At 46.3% G+C, this 19,342-nt stretch overlaps 1 long non-coding RNA gene across 1 annotated transcript in view; it reads left to right on the top strand.

Annotated features, from left to right (window-relative positions):
• LOC128849209 (uncharacterized) overlaps window positions 1-16,809 on the top strand; it is a 60,659-nt gene extending 43,850 nt beyond the window's left edge. The window contains exon 3 of the long non-coding RNA XR_008447200.1: window positions 16,162-16,809. This is a non-coding gene — a long non-coding RNA (uncharacterized LOC128849209). The remainder of the gene's footprint in view (window positions 1-16,161) is intronic.
• Window positions 16,810-19,342: the final 2,533 nt, after the last annotated feature.

The following is a 19,342-nucleotide window of genomic DNA, read 5'->3' as shown; positions in this document are numbered from 1 at the left end:
TGGGAGGGCTCCTGGCTGCAGGGATTCTAAATCTGCCCAGCAGCACTTGGAGGGGATTGGCCAGAGCTGGGCTCCTGTAGCAAAAGTCAGTCAACGTCTTCTAGCTCAGGCTGAAGAGGTGCACTCTTTGGAGCAGGAGAAGATGAGGAGCTCATAGGATGTAAAAACAACATAAAAAGGCAAATTGGGAAGCTTTCGTACTTGCAGCAGATAATAAAAAGAAATGGCTTGTAATTGTTTACCTGCAGGAAAACAACTGACACACCTTCTGTTCTTAATACCTTCCTTCACCTCTCGCTTTCCTATCTAATCCAGAGGTGCTACCTTCAATTTCTCAGAAATAAGCTTGGTCATTTGAGCCTATTTAGCCTAAATTTGTATCAACTAGGTAATTTTCCCATATTGTTTAACCCCAGACCCTTAGAATTCTGACATTCCCTGTTGCACAGAAGTAGCAAATGACAGCTAATTGCTCTGGTTTCGGTTATACCAAATCTCTGTGTCACTGGATTGCTTGGTAGTGCACATTTGCTACAAGTAGGACAAGCTCACAAGCATGTTTCTGCAAAATTAACCATAGTGCACAATGTGGTCTTTGCCTCGGCTTACTTTTCGCTAGCTGGTGTAGGGATATTCCTGATGGAGCAATATCTGAGCTGCAGAGTTAACTTCCCTTCCAAAATATTTTCAACTAACTTGCACTAGCAGATGTCTTTTGTCCTAGTTCAGCACTGCCTCTTAACCCAATCTGGTACCAGGCATCCTAAATGTGATTTACAGTCCTGTTGAGCCATAGCTTGAATTTCTGTTAAAAAAAGAGCATGAAACACCAATTCCTTCTCACCTGGGAGCGCTAGGATTGCAGCACTACTTCTGCAGAGAGAATTCTTAAGGAGAAACACACTAAGGCCGGGTTGGATGGGGCTTTGAGCAACGTGATCCAGTGGGAGTGTCCTTGCCCATGGCAGGGGGTGGAACTGGATGGGCTTTAGGGTCCATTCCAATCCAAACCATTCTATGATAACCTTAATCTGCGCCCTTCGTCACAGCCTAGGTAGTCACCAGTGCCTTGTCGTTACAAAGGAGGCTCTGAATCTTGACATCAAATTAAGTTTTGACTTCTTGATTTGATTCTTTAATCGGGAAAGCAATGGATAGCTCATTTGACTTGGAAATTGCAAAGAAGCAGTAAAGGAACTCAAGTTGGTGTCTGTATTCAAACGAGGAGTCCTCCTGGAAAACAAGATATTCTGCTTGCAGGGACTACAGTGTAAAGCTTACGGCTTAGGCAATAAGTTCTTGCTGAATAATAGAGGAGCAAATGAGATTTAAAGGGATGTTTAGAAGCCTGCACTGGCAAGCTGTGCAAAAGCCTGGTCTCTCTTGTGAGAGCTCTGTGCTTCTGACAGAGCGTTGGCTCAGCTAATACAGTGCCAAAAGGTCTGAATACCATCAAGTGAGAAGCAGTGAGTGAACAGATAAACTGAACTGCTATGCATTTGTTTATGGGAAAATTCAATTTTTTTAATATCTCTAGAATGTGGAGGTTTCTTATGGGAAAACAAATCTTTGTGCTGATGTGACCTGATAATAAATTGTATTTTTTTATGGCCGGAAGAGACTATTAGGAACCAACAACTGTTTGAAATCCACTATGTTGTAGATAAAACTTCTTGTTGTCCATCTTCTGCAAAGTTAGTTCTGGATTTCCTGCAGTGCTGATGACTTTCACCGATGTGCTACCCACATCTGCCACCATCACATCCCTTCTGCCGTCCAGTCTGATGCTTCTGCACTTTTTCATTTACACCTTAATGCTTCTATTTAGACTAGATATAAGGAAGAATTTCTTCATCATGAGAGCAGTGAGGCCCTGGCCCAGGTCACCCAGAGCAGTGGTGGCTGCCCCATCCCTGGAGGGGTTCCAGGCCAGGTTGGATGGGGCTTGGAGCCCCTGATCCAGTGGGAAGTGTCCCTGCCCATGGCAGGAGGTGGAACTGGATGATCTTTAAGGTCCATTCCAACCCAAACTATTCGATGACAGTATTGCAGTTTTCTAGATTTGTACGTTCCAGAACTGAGTGCATAATTCAGTTTCCAGCTGGAGTGTTTACCCTTTTTTAAATGTTCTCTACAGTATCTAAATCCCCTTTCCTAAAGTTCCTGCTGCCTCTCTGACCCATCCTTCTTGCATGGGAATTAGGGTAAGTGTGGTGCTGTGAAAGGGTTAATGAGTCCCAACAAAGTTAACAAGGGATGGGCACTAAATGGCTCCAGCTGTGTATAATTAACAGTAATACTGCAAAGTAAATGACTTTTATTGGCAAGCATGTCATAACTTCATTAAAAGTCATATTTACAGCCCTCTCACATGGAATGAGCACTTGTGTAGTCTGCAATTTAATGAGCACTCATTTTCACCTTGTTCCAATTATCTTCCACCCACCCCTCCCTCTCCGTGTGGGGAGCACGAAGATGAAATACAATGGGAGTGTAATTAAGGCTGGCACAGATTCTTTCTATTCCAGAACAATCATTTCTATTGCTTACTACTAATAATACTTTAATGTTTAAAACACGTAATTTTCTTTGGCCCCTAAAGCATTATTGAAATCGCAGTTATTAACGAATGGCTCCGTAGGAAAGGCTTCCCAAGCACAGAACCCCCGAGAGCTGTGCATCCGTGGTGCTGTGTCTAATGAGGCACGGCGACCTCAGCGAGGTGGCGTACGCAGAAGAGAATTAGTATCGCTTAAAAGAGGAAACTTGTAATTTAACTTAATTACAGCTGTGCGCTCAGAGGACCAGTGCTGGCCAAAGAAAGGTCCTTTCCTCCTTCCAGCGGGAGCTGCTCTGCAGAGCCCTGTCTTGCCTCCTGTCACCCTGCCGTGGGCTCATGGAGACATGCAGTGGAAATGAGTTGAGTTGGGCCATTCTGAGCCCATTTGCTCGTAGGTGCCTCCAGGGAGGCCCTTCTTACGGAAAAGGAGCTGCCACTGCAGGAAGTCTGGATTAATTTTTCCTGCTCTTCGAGGATTATAGCGATAGGATGAGGGGCAATGGGTATAAACTGGAGAGGGGCGGATTTAGACTAGGCATAAGGAGGAATTTCTAATCTGTGTCTAGATTTAGACTAAGGAGGAATTTCTTCACTATGAGAGTGGGGAGGCCCTGGCCCAGGTTGCCCAGAGCAGTGGTGGCTGTTCCATCCCTGGAGGAGTTCAAGGCCAGGTTGGATGGGGCTTGGAGCCCCTGATCCAGTGGGAGGTGTCCCTGCCCATGGCTGGGGGGTTTGGAACTAGATGATCTTTAAGTTCCCTCCCAACCTAAACTATTCTATGATTCAATGATTGCACAAGGCTAAAGGTGTGTTTAAAGGAGAGGCAGTTAAACTTAGGCTCCATTGTAGACACTAAAGTCTCTTCTAGCATTCAGAAGCAGGTCTGCGGCAGGCTGTGTCAGTCTGGGACATGGCTCAAGGTCTTGCTTGACTTCCCAGCTTAGGGTTCGCTTTAATTTTATAACAGATGGGACTGCTTGCCAGGCTGCTATCAAAATTGTGTTCCTCTGGGCCATATTTTGATTGTTTTCATCTAGACTTTTTTTCCATGGACTATACACTAAGTTTAATGAGACTTTTTCAGCACCAGCTTGTCTTGTCATAGTTCTTGACTGACACAAATTAAACTTAATAGCCCAGGACAAGGCCATATGAGCACCCAGTACGGCAGAGTGAAAGCCTGTGGTCAGCTTTTCTGTATACTTTATCAGCTGAAGTCACTGTAGAGACTCACTCAGGTTTCAAAGCGGAGACAGCGCGTTGTAATAGCTGAGCAGTGTTTGGGAAGGAGGAAGATGCGCTTGCCTGACACATATGCTAACGATTAATATCCCTTGGGATCTGCTCAAAGGTTCAGAATGAAATGAGGGTTATGGGAGATGAATCACCGGGCACTGTGGAAGTGACATGGGTAGAACCACATGATAAACATAATTTATCTCATGGCACAGCAGAACAGCGGTGCGGTTGTTGTCTGTTATTCTTCCCAAACATGTGTTGTAATTACTGCTAAGAAAATGAATGAGAAATTCAAGATCAAGGACTAAATCCTTTGCAGATATAAATCAGCTGAGCGATTGTTGCAATTAGTAGTAGCAGCTAAGAATTTGAACAAAGTGTTTGTGAATGTCCCTTTATAAACAAAAGGAAGCCTCGGTAGGAGCTTTGACAACGTTTAAGTGGACCAACAAAGACAGTAAAGGCATAGTAAAACAAATACCTCGCCGCACCTCAACACTCACCTAGACAAGCTATCAGCTGCTGTTGTGGTTTTTAGACTAATAAGACTGCTATATTAATCAAAGCAAAAAGATCAGTGGGGTCCTGTTTAGATTTTTAACAGCTTATCTGAAAGAGCTGTAGCTCCTTGCCCTCGAATCCTTAAGGAGTTTTATCCTAAAAGACTGTCAGTGTGGATTATCATCTGTATTAGTGATGCCTGAATGCTTCTAACAAGGGATTCCTGTGCAAAACAAGTGACACCGCTTCCTGTATTATAAATCTTGCCATCGAGTAGCCGAGATAGCTGTTTGTCCGATCTTGGCACTGTCTGGGTTGGCTTTATGGTAGTTAGATACCACTTGCCCAGCTGTGAGAGCACAGCTGCCATTGTACTTACCCAGCTTTCTTGGTGCTTTTTGGAATCCGTAGAGCTCTGTAGACCTGACTGTGGCTCTCCTTGTGCTTTTGCATGAGTCAGATTAGGTTGTGATGGTTGTTACCACAGTGCCATTCAGGCAATATGTGCACGTAGCCTGAGGGACTTGACTGAGGTTGTACACAAAGGCCGTGAAAGGGAAGAAAACCAACTTATCCAATCTTCTTGCCTGCTGTCTTTTCTGCAGGAGACTCTTGTGTCTTCCAGTTATTTCTGTTTGTGAATGCATGTCCTGAGAGCTTCCATGAGCCTTGCTGGATGATTTGGAGCCCTTATCAGAAGCAGCCTTTAACACAAGAAGAAGAATTCATACTGACAAATCAAACCCATGCTTTTCTAGGAAGTTAAGGCTGAAATCTGGCTTTGGAAGGACTCATCAAACAACTGCAGGGTTTGGGGCAGGTTGTCCTCAAGCTTAGCACAGGCCAAGGTTTATTCTATAGAGTGTGATTCCCATGTTGGATCAAGAAGTACTTGCAGCAGTTTCCCAGGTGTTCTTGACGTGACAGAGTGCACACACCACTGTGCTCCATCATCAGGAATGTTTTCCCAGTTGTTCGCTTTTAGAAGACTTGGCAGTTTCTGCACAGTCTTATTTTGTAGTTAAGATGCCCTCCTGCATACTTTACATCATGAATAACCATTGATAATTGGGCGATGCAGTAATTGAAGAGAGCAATGATTAATTCTTGTGATAAAATTTGTTCTCAAAACAATTGATTTTACTACCATAAATTTTCAATGGAAATCCGTTCACACCATTCTTGTTACTCATTTAAGCTTGTTGAGGGAGGGAGGAAATGAGGGGGGGGGAAAAAGTCGATTACTTTGTTTTTATCACTAATCTGTTATGATCACTTTAATACAGAGGAGTTACAACTCAAGGCATGGTTTTTCTAGTTCATGAGCTATTGGAAAAGTTAACCGAATCCGTAACGGCTGGAGAAACAGGGAAGGCGATCACGGCTATTGAGCCACAGGGAATTTTTTTCGTTCTAATGCCTCTTGAATTGATGATGAATGAAGGTGATGCCAGCAGTCTGGTCATTGGAGCTCCTTGTTTGTCCGTATCAGAGTTTCAGCAATTATTTTACTCTTCTGCTGATTCACGCACTTGCCGGAGGCATCCTGAGGGAACATAGAATCACCATGTTGGAAAAGACCCTTTGGATCATCGAGTCCAACCATTCCTATCTGCCACTAAACCATGTCCCTGAGCACCTCGTTTACCTGTCTTTTCTTGACTTGGAAAACCCTTACACTGACTTTCTGTTGTCTTTTCCTTTTCACCCGTGGTTGAGAAGGCTTTGAAAGGTTGGCTGAGGGAGGGAGGAGTAGTTCCCATGGGTGTAACAGACCAGTTTCATGCAAAGCATCAGTAGGAAATCTTGCTATTCTTAAATCAGTATTTTCCCTTTCTTCCCCTACCTTGGGAATTGTAAGGGAAAGCCTCTAACTTGCATGATGCTCGGATATTGGCAGGTGTGGAAAATTAGCTGTTCGCTTGATTTTGCTAAAGCTCTAACATTTCTATAGTAACAAAGCCATTAAACTCCTTTCCCTGAGCTCGCCCTCCCTCCCTAATCAGTAAGAGAGGGAACAGTCTGATGGGTCTACAGCCTAATCAGGGAAATAAACTGCCGCAGCCAGCGCTCTGGCAGTGCGTGAACTCCAGATTGCAGCGAGCGGCCGTTGTGTGCTACCGGGGCAGGTATTAAGCTGATAAATCATCAGTGAATATTCTGCGAGCAGGCTTTTTAAAGACACATCGGCAGCAGGAAGCACACTGGTGGAAAACGGAATTTGTCTGTAATGGCCACTGAAGGAGGTATTTATTTGGAGCTGTAATCAGAGCTGAATAGACGGTAGGGCAGGAATGCCTGGATGAGGCGGCTGTTGTGGTGTAGAACAGAGCGCAGCTGGCATAAAGACCTGGAAAATGATCTATTTTTCCCTTGGCTGGTGAAGAACAAACTGTTCTCTCTGAATTTAGTACTTAGGAAGCAAAAACCAGTTTTTCAGACACTGAAACCAGAGCGGTTTTCCCATTGTTGAGTTCCCAGTGGTAAAGTTTGGTACGTGTAGGGTGTAGAGCTGGGGCTTAGTGTTCTCGATGGCTTTTGGGGCAGGTGAACACCTGATCCATTGGCTGCAGATCCTAGGTGTGTGAACACTTAACCTTTGCTTCAGACCAGAGTGCAATTGTTTGTGCTCCTAGGGAAGTTTCTCTGTGAATACCCCCAAAATTATGGAGAACAGAAGTAGGCTGTGATCTGTGAAATAACTGAATGCTGTAGTGGTGCTGTACGAGGACAGGCTGAGGGAGTTGGGATTGTTCAGCCTGGAGAAAAGAAGGCTGTGGGGAGACCTCAGAGCAGCTTCCAGGATGGAAAGGGGGTCCAGGAAAGCTGGGGAGGGGCTCTTGATCAGGGAGGGCAGGGATAGGACGAAGGGAATGGTTTTCAGCTGCAAGAGGGGAGATTGAGATGAGATCTTGGGCAGAAATGTTTTGCTGTGAGGGTGGGGAGGCCCTGGCCCAGGTTGCCCAGAGCAGTGGTGGCTGCCCCATCCCTGGAGGGGTTCCAGGCCAGGTTGGATGGGGCTCAGAGCCCCTGATCCAGCGGGAGGTGTCCATGCCCATGGCAGGGGGTGGCACTGGATGGGCTTTGAGAACCCTTCCAACCTGAACTGTTCTCATTCTACAAGACCTTTGTGTATTAGAATTGAAGTGCTGTATTTTTTTTCTTGAGAGAGACTCGTTGGGAATCCTTTTAACTACAAGAACATTAAGCTGAAACCAATTATTTTCTGAGTTGGTGCAATGAGCCCTTTGTCCACTTTGTAATGAAAGAGCCTACAAGGGGTTCAGGTTGTTATTGGCCCTGTCAGGACTTCTTTCCAGAATGTAAATCTATGGCTGGTTTTACAGTGCTGTCCACGGAGATTCGGTGGCCAATCGATATTTTGTGGGCAGTGAGCCAATGGTGAAGCCAAACTGAGTAATGAGAAAAGCAAAGAACGCGTGAATTTGATGCTCTGAAGTTCTGCTGTTGGTGTAAAGATTTAGGGTGCTCCAACGGACCTGCAAACATTTCAGACATTCACCGCATTAATGTCTGGAGAACCGTGCTGAAATGGGTTGGGCAGAACATGGTGACCACAACAAAAGAGACATCTTAGACCACTGAAATGAGGTGCTGTGGCACCAGGTACTCTTAAAAAGTGACTGGGAATGTTGCAGATGTTGAGTGTTACAAAATGATGCTGTTAAGTTACTGGATATTGGGGTTTTATGGAGCTTACACTTGAAGTGGCTCAGGCAAGATTTGGGACGGCACTTTGTTAATTCTTAAGTATGCTTGAGGGCAAATCCTGGTTGGGACCATCAACAGAGCCTCTTAAGGGTAACAAAAACTTAAGCTGAGGTGTTATAAGGTGTTATTCTAGGGGAAACTGCGGGGGGGGGGGGGGGGAGGGAAAACAGGATGGTCAAGGTGTTTTCTGTGGCTGCAGGACATGCTGCATGTCCTCTCCTAAAATCTGAAAGCTTCATAACTTGTATTGAGAACAGGTATCAAAGGGGCAGAGCAGATCAGCCTGCCTGTGAAGTGTCTGCTGCGAAATCCCCGAGTTAGAATAAACAGGTTGTGGTGTTACACATTGCAACGGGTTAAATGGTGGTTGGTTCTTGGTAGAATATTCATCGTGATGACATAATTATTGAGGTTATTCTTTTTGGTACCAAAACAGCGCAACAGCATTCTGATGGATGTTTTGTAGATCTACTCCACCACCGTGTACATGTTCACCCTAAGTCTGTCCAGTTGCCCGCTGGACTTTTTGCTGCTTAACCCTCAAGACTGTGTGAATACACTGCCCTGAATGACAGATGGGTGCTATGATGATGTGCAGGGCTTAAAAATGCCCGTTAGGTCTTAATGAATGCATTCCAGTGAAAAATAATTAATTCAGCTCTCAGGAATTGATTTGGACCACAAGATCAGTAGCATAGCTAAGACTGCTACTCTTAGTCCCGAAAACAATTTTTGCAGCAATGAAGATTTATCCTTTTTTATTGTGTTGATGAAATAACAACATGATCATAAAGCATAAGAGAACAAGGGGAAGTTGACAAAGTACCTCTTGATTAATTGCCATCAGAGATTGCAGGTTGCTGACTGAAGAAATTCTTTCAATGCTCATTTTTCACTCTTTACATCTTTAATGCGCAAGGGGAAGGCAAAGAAAAACCAGCTGGTTAAACGCTGTGCACAGCTTTATGTGTGGCCTTGAACCCCTGCAGGGATGGGGCAGCCACCGCTGCTCTGGGCGACCTGGGCCAGGGCCTCCCCACCCTAAGATCTCATCTCAATCTCCCCTCTTTCAGCTGAAAACCAGTCCCCTCTCCTATCCCTGCACTCCCTGGTCAAGCCTCCCCAGCTTTCCTGGAGCCCCTTTCCCTACTGGAAGGAACATTTGTACAGCAAGTCTCTCTTGTCTCTCACAGGGTTGTTTTCGCTGGCTCTGCTGGGAGCTTGCTCGTGGTCCTTTCCCTCTTTTTACTCAGACAGCTCCTTCTGGTTCCAGGTGGTGTTGGGTGAATCAAATATTGCAGCCCCCAGAGCAGGTCATTGTGCCACAGGATATCTGTCAGCAAACCCAACTGTCCATTCTCCTGCACACACAGCGTGAATTATAAAAAGCTCTCTTCAGGGAGTGAGGGTGGCAGGGTCCTGTAATTTATCTTGCATGAAATGAGCTTGTTTGAATGGACTGGAAAAGCCAAGCCATTAATTTAGAATAGCTTCTGGACTCTGCAGAGCTGCAATTCCACTCTACATATCCACTGTCGTAAAAGTTATGGGATTTTAATACCGTTTCCCTTTTTTTGTCCTGCTGCTGCCTCAGTGGTGGCTGCTCCGGTCACACACTTCCAAATGCTTCTTCACCTCACCAGTCGCGTGTGAACAATTGAGTGAGTTTGCTCAGTGTAAATCATCTTCTTTAAACTCATTAAAGTGTGCCAAGCCTCTGCAAGAGCTGTTTGATAAACTCCCTTGAGTAGCAAAGCAGTGTTTATTATGATTATTATTACTATTATTATTTTTCTCTCGGCTCCATCTATAATGTAAACACCATTATGTTTTAATTATCTGTTTGAAAAGGAGATTTAAAAGTGAATCCCGACGGAGCCTGGCCAGCATACACAATAGAAATCCCCTTGAGAGTCACTCCAGGAGGTGAAAGCTGACATGGGAGGCATCCAGGATGAGCTGGAAGGAACACAGCTGAACGGCACAGCCATCCTACACCCATGTCTTTTGTCCTATAGAAGTGGGAACAAAAGGTGATGGCTCACCCCCTCCACAAGGGTGTTTTTCCAGGTGTTTTTTCAGCTGTGGAAGGGAAGGTACTGGCAAAAGGATGTTTCTCTGCCTTTGGTAAGGGTGTTATCACCCATTCAGGGACTCGGGAACTAAAGGAGCTTCATCCTAAAGATGAGGGAATGAAAATGCATCAGTTGCCATAGTGCCTCATCTCAGACACAGTGATACCAGGTATGAGATCACACAGACAGCGTAGCTCTGCGGACTCCGTACAGGTCACCATCTGGAGATCTGGGAGTCTTGGCCAGCTGTTCATCCCCCCTTTTCTCTCCTTCGCCCCTGAGCCAGCTCTGCCCTCTCCCTTGTTGAGCCCTGCAAAGGGAACTGGGAGCCTCTGCTCTCTGCTGGTTTTCCTCCCCTTTCTCACCCTTAGGATTGTGTTTAATGTGCAGGATTTGGCAGGGGACACTTGGATTCATCCAGATAGAGGGAATGGTAAGGATGAGTTGTTGGGACAGGTGACCAAATGGTGTGCAAATGTGTTTATGAATTAACAGTGCTGCTAAAGGGAAAGGCGCACCGAGGGAGTGAAGTCAGATCAAAAACAAGACAGGAATGAAGTAAACTCAGCTTTGTGAGTCCTTTTTCACACCCTTGCGTTGGGACAAATCTATTTGCCAGCCCTCCTCCGCGATGTAATCACTGTTAAATGTTCTGCGTTTTCCATTATCGCTAATCTCCTCAAATGAAAGGCAGGAGCCCAGGCTGCTCCTCTGCCTGTGCCAGAGCCGACGTGTTAATCGCAGCCCTCCTGCCTGCCAGGGCTGCCAAGGTGAGTTCCCCCCACGTAGCAGCCTTCTCCTGACCCGTCCTTTTGTGGACTGCAGCGAGAATGCCTGGAGGGAGGATGGACAGCAGTGCACATGGACTGCAAAGCTCTTTGCCCTCTTCCTACACTTCAGAAAGGTCAACAGATCCCAAGCAAAGATCCCGTAACATGATGACAGACATGGGACCACAACACTAACACTAAAGGATTCCCAGAAGCCAGGAAGGTGCCCTCCTTCCTCCTTCAAATCCACAAAGCTTAGAATTCCTGTGGGAGGGATGTCACTGTGACGATGTGAGATGAGAATATTAACACCCTCAGGGTTATGGAATAAAAAGAATTGATTTTTAATAACTCTAACCATCTCTTCAGCTTTCATTAGTCTCCTTGTTGGCTTTATAGCACTGGGCATGAAGAATATGAGGATTTAAAGAATTAACTGAATTAATGAGGGCTGATTATTAATGTTCAGAGCTCAATAAGAAAAGAGAGAGAGAGAAATAAAATACAAAAAAAAAATGAGCTGAAAATAAGGGCAATCTTTCATTTCCCCAAAATGAGATACATTGAATTATTACTATACTTAAAAATGAAGCATCGAAGGAATAGAAATAAATACCTCCCATTAGCTCTTGGGGGACCTGTGAAATTCTCTACGAGGAAATGTCAAAGTCAGGGAAAGAGGATGATGGTGAGGAAACAGCACTGAAAGCTGCGGCGGAGGCTTTAGTCCACACTTTGAAGAACACTCAGTCACTGTGTTAGGATTGAGGAGGAGCCCAGTGCCGCTTCTGCCCTGCCCAGGGCTGCAGGGATCCTGGAGTCATAGAATCGTAGCATCATAGAATAGTTTGGCTTCAAAAGGACCTTAAAGATCATCCAGTTCCAACCCCCCTGCCATGGGCAGGGACACCTCCTACTGGATCAGGGGCTCCAAGCCCCATCCAACCTGTCCTTGAACCCCTCCAGATGGGGCAGCCACAACTTCCCTGGGCGACCTGGACCAGTATCTCACCACTCTCATGGTGAAGGAATTCTTCCTTATGTCTAGAGTCAGGATAACCTGTCCGTAATCAAAAGCTGTTTAGGGGTTCAGCTCCTTTGAAGGTTTTATCGTTCAGTCTTGGAAAAAGCCAAGTGCTTTGCAGCTATGGATATCTGACCATTAGTTCCTCACCTCCAGTGAGGGCTGTGTGGACGCAACCGGTTGCTCTCATGTGTTTAGGTTGCAAAATCTTCTGGAGAGGGGTTGTCTGTGGAAGTCTGAACTTAGTGCAGGCCTACGGTTGCACCTGTGGGGCAGATATCGCTACTTACCTCCCCTCCATCCCAAAGTCCTAACCAGCTTCTCCCTTACAAGTGAAGCAAAGCACTTAATTATCTGCATAGAAATAAATGCAGGATTGACTGCCATGGCTCCTTCTCCATGGGTGGGATCGTCCAGGATTGTCAGGGCTAATGGTAATTGATGTTTCCTTTCACACCTGCTCTCTTTCCCGCTTTATTAAGCCTCTGCAAACACTGCTGTCTCTGGGGAAACAGTGGGAGTGGAGGAGGAAGCCTGTGGAAGAGAACAATTCTGGTTGTTCAGCACAGCGCTCTGCTAAATTGCATCCAGCCTCTTTTGCAGAGTAATAAAGTGTTGTCTGAAAGGCGGCATGGAGTTCTAATTTTCTCATTGTCAGTGGATGCTGTAATCACGTAATTAACAAAGTGCGGGAGAGACTCATTTAAAGCAAGCTGAGAAAGCCAGGACACGAAGCAGATGCTTGGGGGAGTAGGAGAACTTTTATTTGAGCTCTTTAAGACCCGGAGACCCTTTTAGTACTTGAAAGATAGAGGAATTGCATGTGGATAAAGGGAGTAGTTAAAGGAGTGTTGGTTTGCTTGGTTATTTTATCCCTGTGCTGACTTGAAAATTCAAGGGTTGTTTTCCTCTGCATTGCCCCAGTCTGAGAATCTGGTACTCGATGGGGGTAAATCCTAGCATCCAGTTCACTGCCTCAGGGAGACACGGATCCCTGTGGTCCTAAGGCCTCATATCTCATCCTCCTTTTTTTCCCTGCAACTCCACCATTTCTCCCTACCCCAGCAGTCTTCACTCTGTTTTTAACAGCCGCTGCACTTCTACTAAAGGTTATTACTGGTCGAACAGAGCCCTGACTGCTTTATATTACAGCGACACCAGTGTTTCTTCTGTTGTGGCTCTGCTTTTTTTCTCAGAAGTGAGCAAAAGGGCTTTTTTGGACCAAATAGCAGCAGAGCCTGCCCCTCCTGAAGGAGCTGTGAGGGTGTTGGGGTTGTCATGGCACCACACAGCTGTGGTCTGCGTTTGTCATATCAGAGCAATCAGCAATCTTCGTGGAGACAATGGGCGGTGATACGTAGCCAATAACTTCTCATCCTCTGAGCAGCAGAGGCAGCTGATGACTTTTTCAAAGTAGCTCTAATAATCCAGCACACAGACCAGAGGCACGAAGGCAGGAGCTGCACCCAGACAGCAATCCCGGAGCCCGTTTGACTGAGAGGGCAGCGGCTCCCATTCCTTAATCCTGCCCTGGGGTCAGAGGTCTTGAGCTGAAGAGAATGGTGAACACAGGGTTCTCTCCTTCATCCTGCACCAGCTCGCCCCATGGCTTTGGCCCATGCCAAGACCACTGCGTAAACACCCTGGAGCTACTCCAGTGCCTGCTGCTTGGCTCTGCAGCCGCTGAGTTTGGACCAGGTCTTGCAGCTGCTGAGGATGAGACCAGCTCTGTCACTGCATCTCTTCTTGGTGGTGCCTTTCCTCAGGTCTCATCCTCAGCCCATGGTCTGCCCAGCAGCCTCCATAAAGCATCTTCCTTCTATCCTTCCCTCTTTCTATTCATTTGTAGATATTTTAGGGTGAGGAAATGTAATTTATCTGCAGGAAAAAAATTCTTGACCCAAGAAAGAGACTGTCTTGAGGAAGGAGAGGAATGGTACTATTTTTTATGCAGGCAATGCCTCCCTAAGTCTGAGAACCCAGTAAACAATTACAGCAATGGGAGGATCCTGGAGATTTAGAGATGCAAGAGTGCTGACAAAGGCTAAGCTTGACCCATTTATCTCTCAGCATATTTAGCAGCAGCTAAGAAGCACCTCACAGAATTGAAACTGGTGAATTTAAATGATAGCCTCTTCTGTTCTGGCTTTTTAATTCCACATCCCTTGGATACTCCTCTCCTTACTTTGAAATGTGGAGTCCTCTCCGTCTCTGGTGATGGATTATGTGTCTGTCCCCACCTCCACACTGCTGAACTGGAAATTGTGTGCAAAATGGACATTACAGCTCTGCAGACTTTAATTAAGAGGAGACACCAGAAACAGGTTGCAAGCAGAGAGCAGGTGGGACTTCGTGAGTTGGTTTGTAGACTAAAGTGAGCTCAAGGAAGCGTTGCAGATAATGGAGATCACAGTGTTCCTCCAGATGTTTGCTGCTATGAAGCTTCTAGTCAAACTATCAGACCCCTTTTGAAGTACTTGTTTGCTTTATACATCATTAACTGAGAAAGAAATTGCCCAACAGTTGAGCCCATAATTTTGTGCTCCTGCCCTGTGGGTGCTTTGTATTTATACGGCTTTGAAGAAGCCATCAAGACTTGTAGTAGTATTTATAGTATGACAGTGTTTACAGGCTGTGGCTGAGAACAAGACCTACAGTATGAGGTCTTATACATACAGGATGAAAAATGTGCGAGGTACGAGGTTATGGTCTTAAAAGCTGAGGGAGCAAACAGGCTGCAGGATTGCACAGGAGGGCAGCGCTGGAGAATGGTTTAGGTTTGACACCCAGCGAATAGGGCGATGTGTTGATGCCTGTCCCTGAGGGTCAAAGCAGAACTGGATGGAGCTGTGCTGAAATTCATTGTCTAGTCAAGGCTTCAATACATCCCGGGATTTAATGGGGAACAGCATCCTAAAGATTTGAGGCAGACACTGCGAATGGAACAGCCTCTACAGTCAGTGGAAGGAGGTAGTTGCAGTTCATCCTTAGAAGATGATGTTATTACTTGATATTATACCCCTAAATAGCATGTGATGCGCATCCCCTACTGCTGCCTTGAGCTTGGGCATCATTGTTGATGGTTTACCTCTCAGTGCCTCATTTAGCGTTTTGGGTGTAGGGCCAGGAACCAAAGTTTCTTTCTCCAGCATCTTCTTTTTACCCATAACATCACCACATCTGTGCAAAATTGATGCCAGATTTATACACAAGCACAGACGCGCTGGCTCGGTGGAGTGACTCCCGGTGGGAGTATATAAAAGGAACACGGTTTCTGTGTGTGCTGCAGACAGGCCCTGTGAGATTTCCTTCAGGACTGTCACTGTCTGCAGTCGCCCTTCCAGATGGAAGGATAGGAAGGCTCGCTGGGAGCTACAGTGCCAGCAGCAGTGCAGAGCTTGTCGCATCTGCAAGGCACTGCTTGCACAGCCCACAGCCACCCACAGCAATAATTATTCACAGCTCTTTAAATTCCTTTTGCACTGCTCCACTGCAATGTTGAATTGCTCCATCAGCTGTGACAGTTTAGAAAAGCTAATGTGACCCATTCTCTGGAACAGGAAAGTGGTCATAGGAGCGATTCTTCCATAAACTCCTTTTTCTTTTTCACTGAGTTTTTCCTGATCCTTAAGCCATTAAATCATAGAATAACAGAGTAGCTTGGGTTGAAAGGGACCTCAAAGCCCACCCAGTCCCACCCCCTGCCATGGGCAGGGACACCTCCCACTGGATCTGGGGCTCCAAGCCCCATCCAACCTGGCCTTGAACCCCTCCAGGGATGGGGCAGCCACCACTGCTCTGGGTAACCTGGGCCTGAGTGTCCCCACCCTCACAGCAAAACTTTTCTCCCTAGGTTGTCATCTCAATCTCCCCTCTTTCTATCAACTGCTTTCCTTTCTTTGTTTTTTTTCTCTTTTTCCCTTGAGCAATGCTTGTCAGCAGGGCTGGAGCCCAAGTTATTCTTTTCGTAACACCCCGGTGTGTTCACAGCTCCAGCACTCCCCCACAAATGACAGGCTCCGTATTGTGCCAGGGAAAGGTAAATTGTTAAGTGCATTTACTTCTGTTAACACAGTAGTCGACACCGTGCAGTCTCCTGTTTGAGCTGCCAGGCAGCCATATGATTTTTAACGAGCTGTCATCTTGGGTACCTTGGAAGGATAAACTGCACTCTGAAAACTCAAAGACATGAAGAAAGGTATTTGCTTATGTAGCTCGTGTAAAATGATAAGCCCTGTTAATTAATCACTCTTGTTCCAGGCTTGATGTCAGAATCAGACAAGAGGCGATCAGTAAACGTGGGAGCACAAGTATGTGCAGGAGCAGTGCTGGCAACAGCAGAAAACAGGACAAGGAGAAGAAGAAGCTGTGCCAGGAGATGATGACATCACCTCTGCTGGTGTGTTGGACCATGGGATAAGGTGTCCCAGAGCTGACCGAGGTAAATTGTAACTATTCTCCGTAGCAAAAGCCAAGGTTCTTCTTCAGACCAAGGGGCACATTCAGATGTAAAACTCAAGCAATCAGTTGTTTCCAAATGCACAGGTGGGTCAAGGGAAGGAGTCAGCAATCCCTGGGCACTTTTATGATCTCATTAATTTCTGAAGCGTATCAGCCTGTGGTTCATATAGACTCTGACAGATGTACTTGGCCAAAACCTAGAAACAGGAATATGTGGGTGGCAGAATAACTCTGGATGAGACAGGAATAGACTCTTATCAGCAGAATGAAATCATCAACCCTTTATTGGTTTGAATTGCATACTGTCACTGTCCTGCAGAGTCACATCTCCGGCTAATATATCAGCTGAGCACCTTCCCCATAGCAGCATTATCAGCAGAGAATGAAACCCTTAGCAATGTGCGTTAATCATATAGGAATCCTGGGTTTAGTTTTGGGCTCCTCACTCCAAGAAGGACATTAAGGGGCTGGAGTGTGTCCGAAGAAGGGGAAGAGAACTGGGGAAGGGGCTGGAGCCCAGGGGTTCTGGGGGCGGCTGAAGGACCTGGGGCTGTTTAGCCTGGAGAAGAGGAGGCCAAGGGGAGACCGCATTGCTCTCTGCAGCTCCTGAAAGGAGGTTGTGGTGGGGTGGGTGCTGGGCTCTGCTCCCAAGTAACAAGGGGTGGGACGAGAGGAAACAGCCTCAAGTTGCACCAGGCGAGGTTTAGATCGGATATTAGGAAAAATTAGTTTAGTGACGGAGTGGTGAAGCACTGGACCAGGCTGCCCAGGGCAGTGGGGGAGTCTCCATCCCTGAAGGGGTTCAAAGAACATGTGGCCATGGCACTTGGGGACATGGTTTAGCAGGTACAGTGGGGTTGGGCTGACATTTGGACTGGATGAGCTTGGAGGTCTTTTCCAACCTTAATAATTCTGTGATTCTCTGGTTTGCATTTCTCTGCACAGCGGGATTTTGTCTTGAGGTGTAAGTTTGTCCTCATGTACGATGGTAAGCCTACCAGCACAGCCAAAGGCAGAATTCCTGCCAGCACGCTTTGGAGCAGCGAACCAGACCATAGTGTAAGCGTGGCCATGGCCTTCTCTTCTCGCATTCATTAACAAAACTGGCCAAGGTGAGCCTGCATTTCATTCGATACCCTCGCTGCATTCAGAAGCATAAAGATTATTTCATGGTGTGTGCTGAGGGCTGTAGTCTCCTTTGACTCCAGAAATCAGCGGTACGAGGCCACCCAGCTATCTGAGGAGAGGAATTCAGCTGCAAGGTGGCTGGTGAGGTCATGTAACACCATTTTAGCTGTAATTTTCCTGCAATTGATTTCCTAAAGACAACTTGTAGTCTGTGTGCAATGAAAGCTAATTTAAACAAGAAAGATGAGGCTTTCCAACACACCTTGATTGGCAATTGTGATAAATTCCTATAATTACTATTGACTCCGCAGAGGGGTTTCGTTTGTTAAAGGTGTTGCTGAAATGACAGCCCAGCAATGGAAGTACATATTGCCATGTACTTCCAGTGCTGAAAGGGGCTCCAGGAAAGCTGGGGAGGGGCTCTTGGTCAGGGAGGGCAAGGGCAGGTTGAGGGGGAATGGTTTTCAGCTGAAAGAGGGGAGATTGAGGTGAGATCTTAGGAAAAGATGTTCTCCTGTGAGCATGGGGAGGGAAGAGCTCAGCCAGGAGCCGTGGTTCTTGCGGGGGAGAAGGAGTGAACAAAAAGCAACAGAAAGGGAAGAGAACAGCAGGTGAAATTAGTGCCTTGGTCCACTCGTTACTGTGGTGATGATTGGACTCGTGCACTTTTGCTTTTGGGCTTTTTCCCTCCTTGGAGAGAGAACACTTGATGATAAAATAGCACCTTCATTAAAGCAGAACTAATATTTAACAGCTACAAAGCAACCAGTGCACGCTGGAGCTGGCTTCTTCAGCGGAGGAGGAAGGGGGAAATGTCAAGGGCACAGCAGGGGCACCGTTCCCTCCCAGCCTGCTCACGTCTGCATTTGAAGTGGGTTTATTGATTGCTCAGCGCCCGGGTCCATAGGCAGATCCAGCACCACACGCGTGTGGATCTGTGGGGTGCGTAAGCCATGGCTCTGAACACACTTGGCTGCCTCTAAGGTATGGTGTTACCTCTCTCTTCACCCAGCAGTGGAGGAAATGTGTCCCCATGGCCCTCTGTTAGTGCCACAGATACGACCTGACACACATCAGTATAGAATCATAAATGCTTTGGGTTGGAAGGAACCTTTGCAGGTCATCCAGTCGAACCTCCTGCAGGAGCGGGGACATCTTTAACCAGATGAGGTTGTTCAGAGCCCCATCCAACCTGACCTTGAATATTTCCAGGGATGGGACAGCCACGACTTCTCTGCAAACTCCATCACATCAAACATCTTGCACTCGATCTCGCTGTCTGTGTCGTTGATGAAAATATTAAGCAGCACTGGTCCCCGTACAGACTCCTGAGGGACACCACTCATGAATATTATTGGTTTAACTGTTATCCCTCTCTGGAATTCCAGGAGTGTGTACACATATTCCGGATATTTTCTGTATCTCAGCCAAAGCCTGGCGAGTGCAGCGAGTGTCTCACACCCATTACAGCTACAGCATGGGTGATTTGGGGGAGGAGGGAGGTGAAGGAACAGGAAAAGAAAGAGCTGCTCCAAATCCTTCAGCTCTTCACTTGGACACTGTGAATGAGATATTTAAATACGTTGCCTTGGAAACAATCAAAGAGGGGGGTCTTTGTGTGTCTGTGAGTGTGTGTGTTTTAGTAATCCCCAAGGGGGTGTTTAATTGAAATCAACCACAGCTTTGTAACTGTGTTTTAAATTGGAGAGAAATAAAAAGAAGAAGCTGCCAGAAAGGGAACATTAAATAAAGGCGGGGGGAGCGCACATGAAACAAGATGGGGGGAGAAAGGGAAATCAAAAGAATAAATTTACTGTAACCAGCAAAGGATTCATTAGGGTTACAACAAAGC

Source organism: Cuculus canorus, chromosome 26 (genome assembly GCF_017976375.1).
Source record: "Cuculus canorus isolate bCucCan1 chromosome 26, bCucCan1.pri, whole genome shotgun sequence".
Classification (NCBI taxonomy): domain Eukaryota; kingdom Metazoa; phylum Chordata; class Aves; order Cuculiformes; family Cuculidae; genus Cuculus; species Cuculus canorus.
This window is presented reverse-complemented; position numbering and strand designations above follow the sequence as displayed.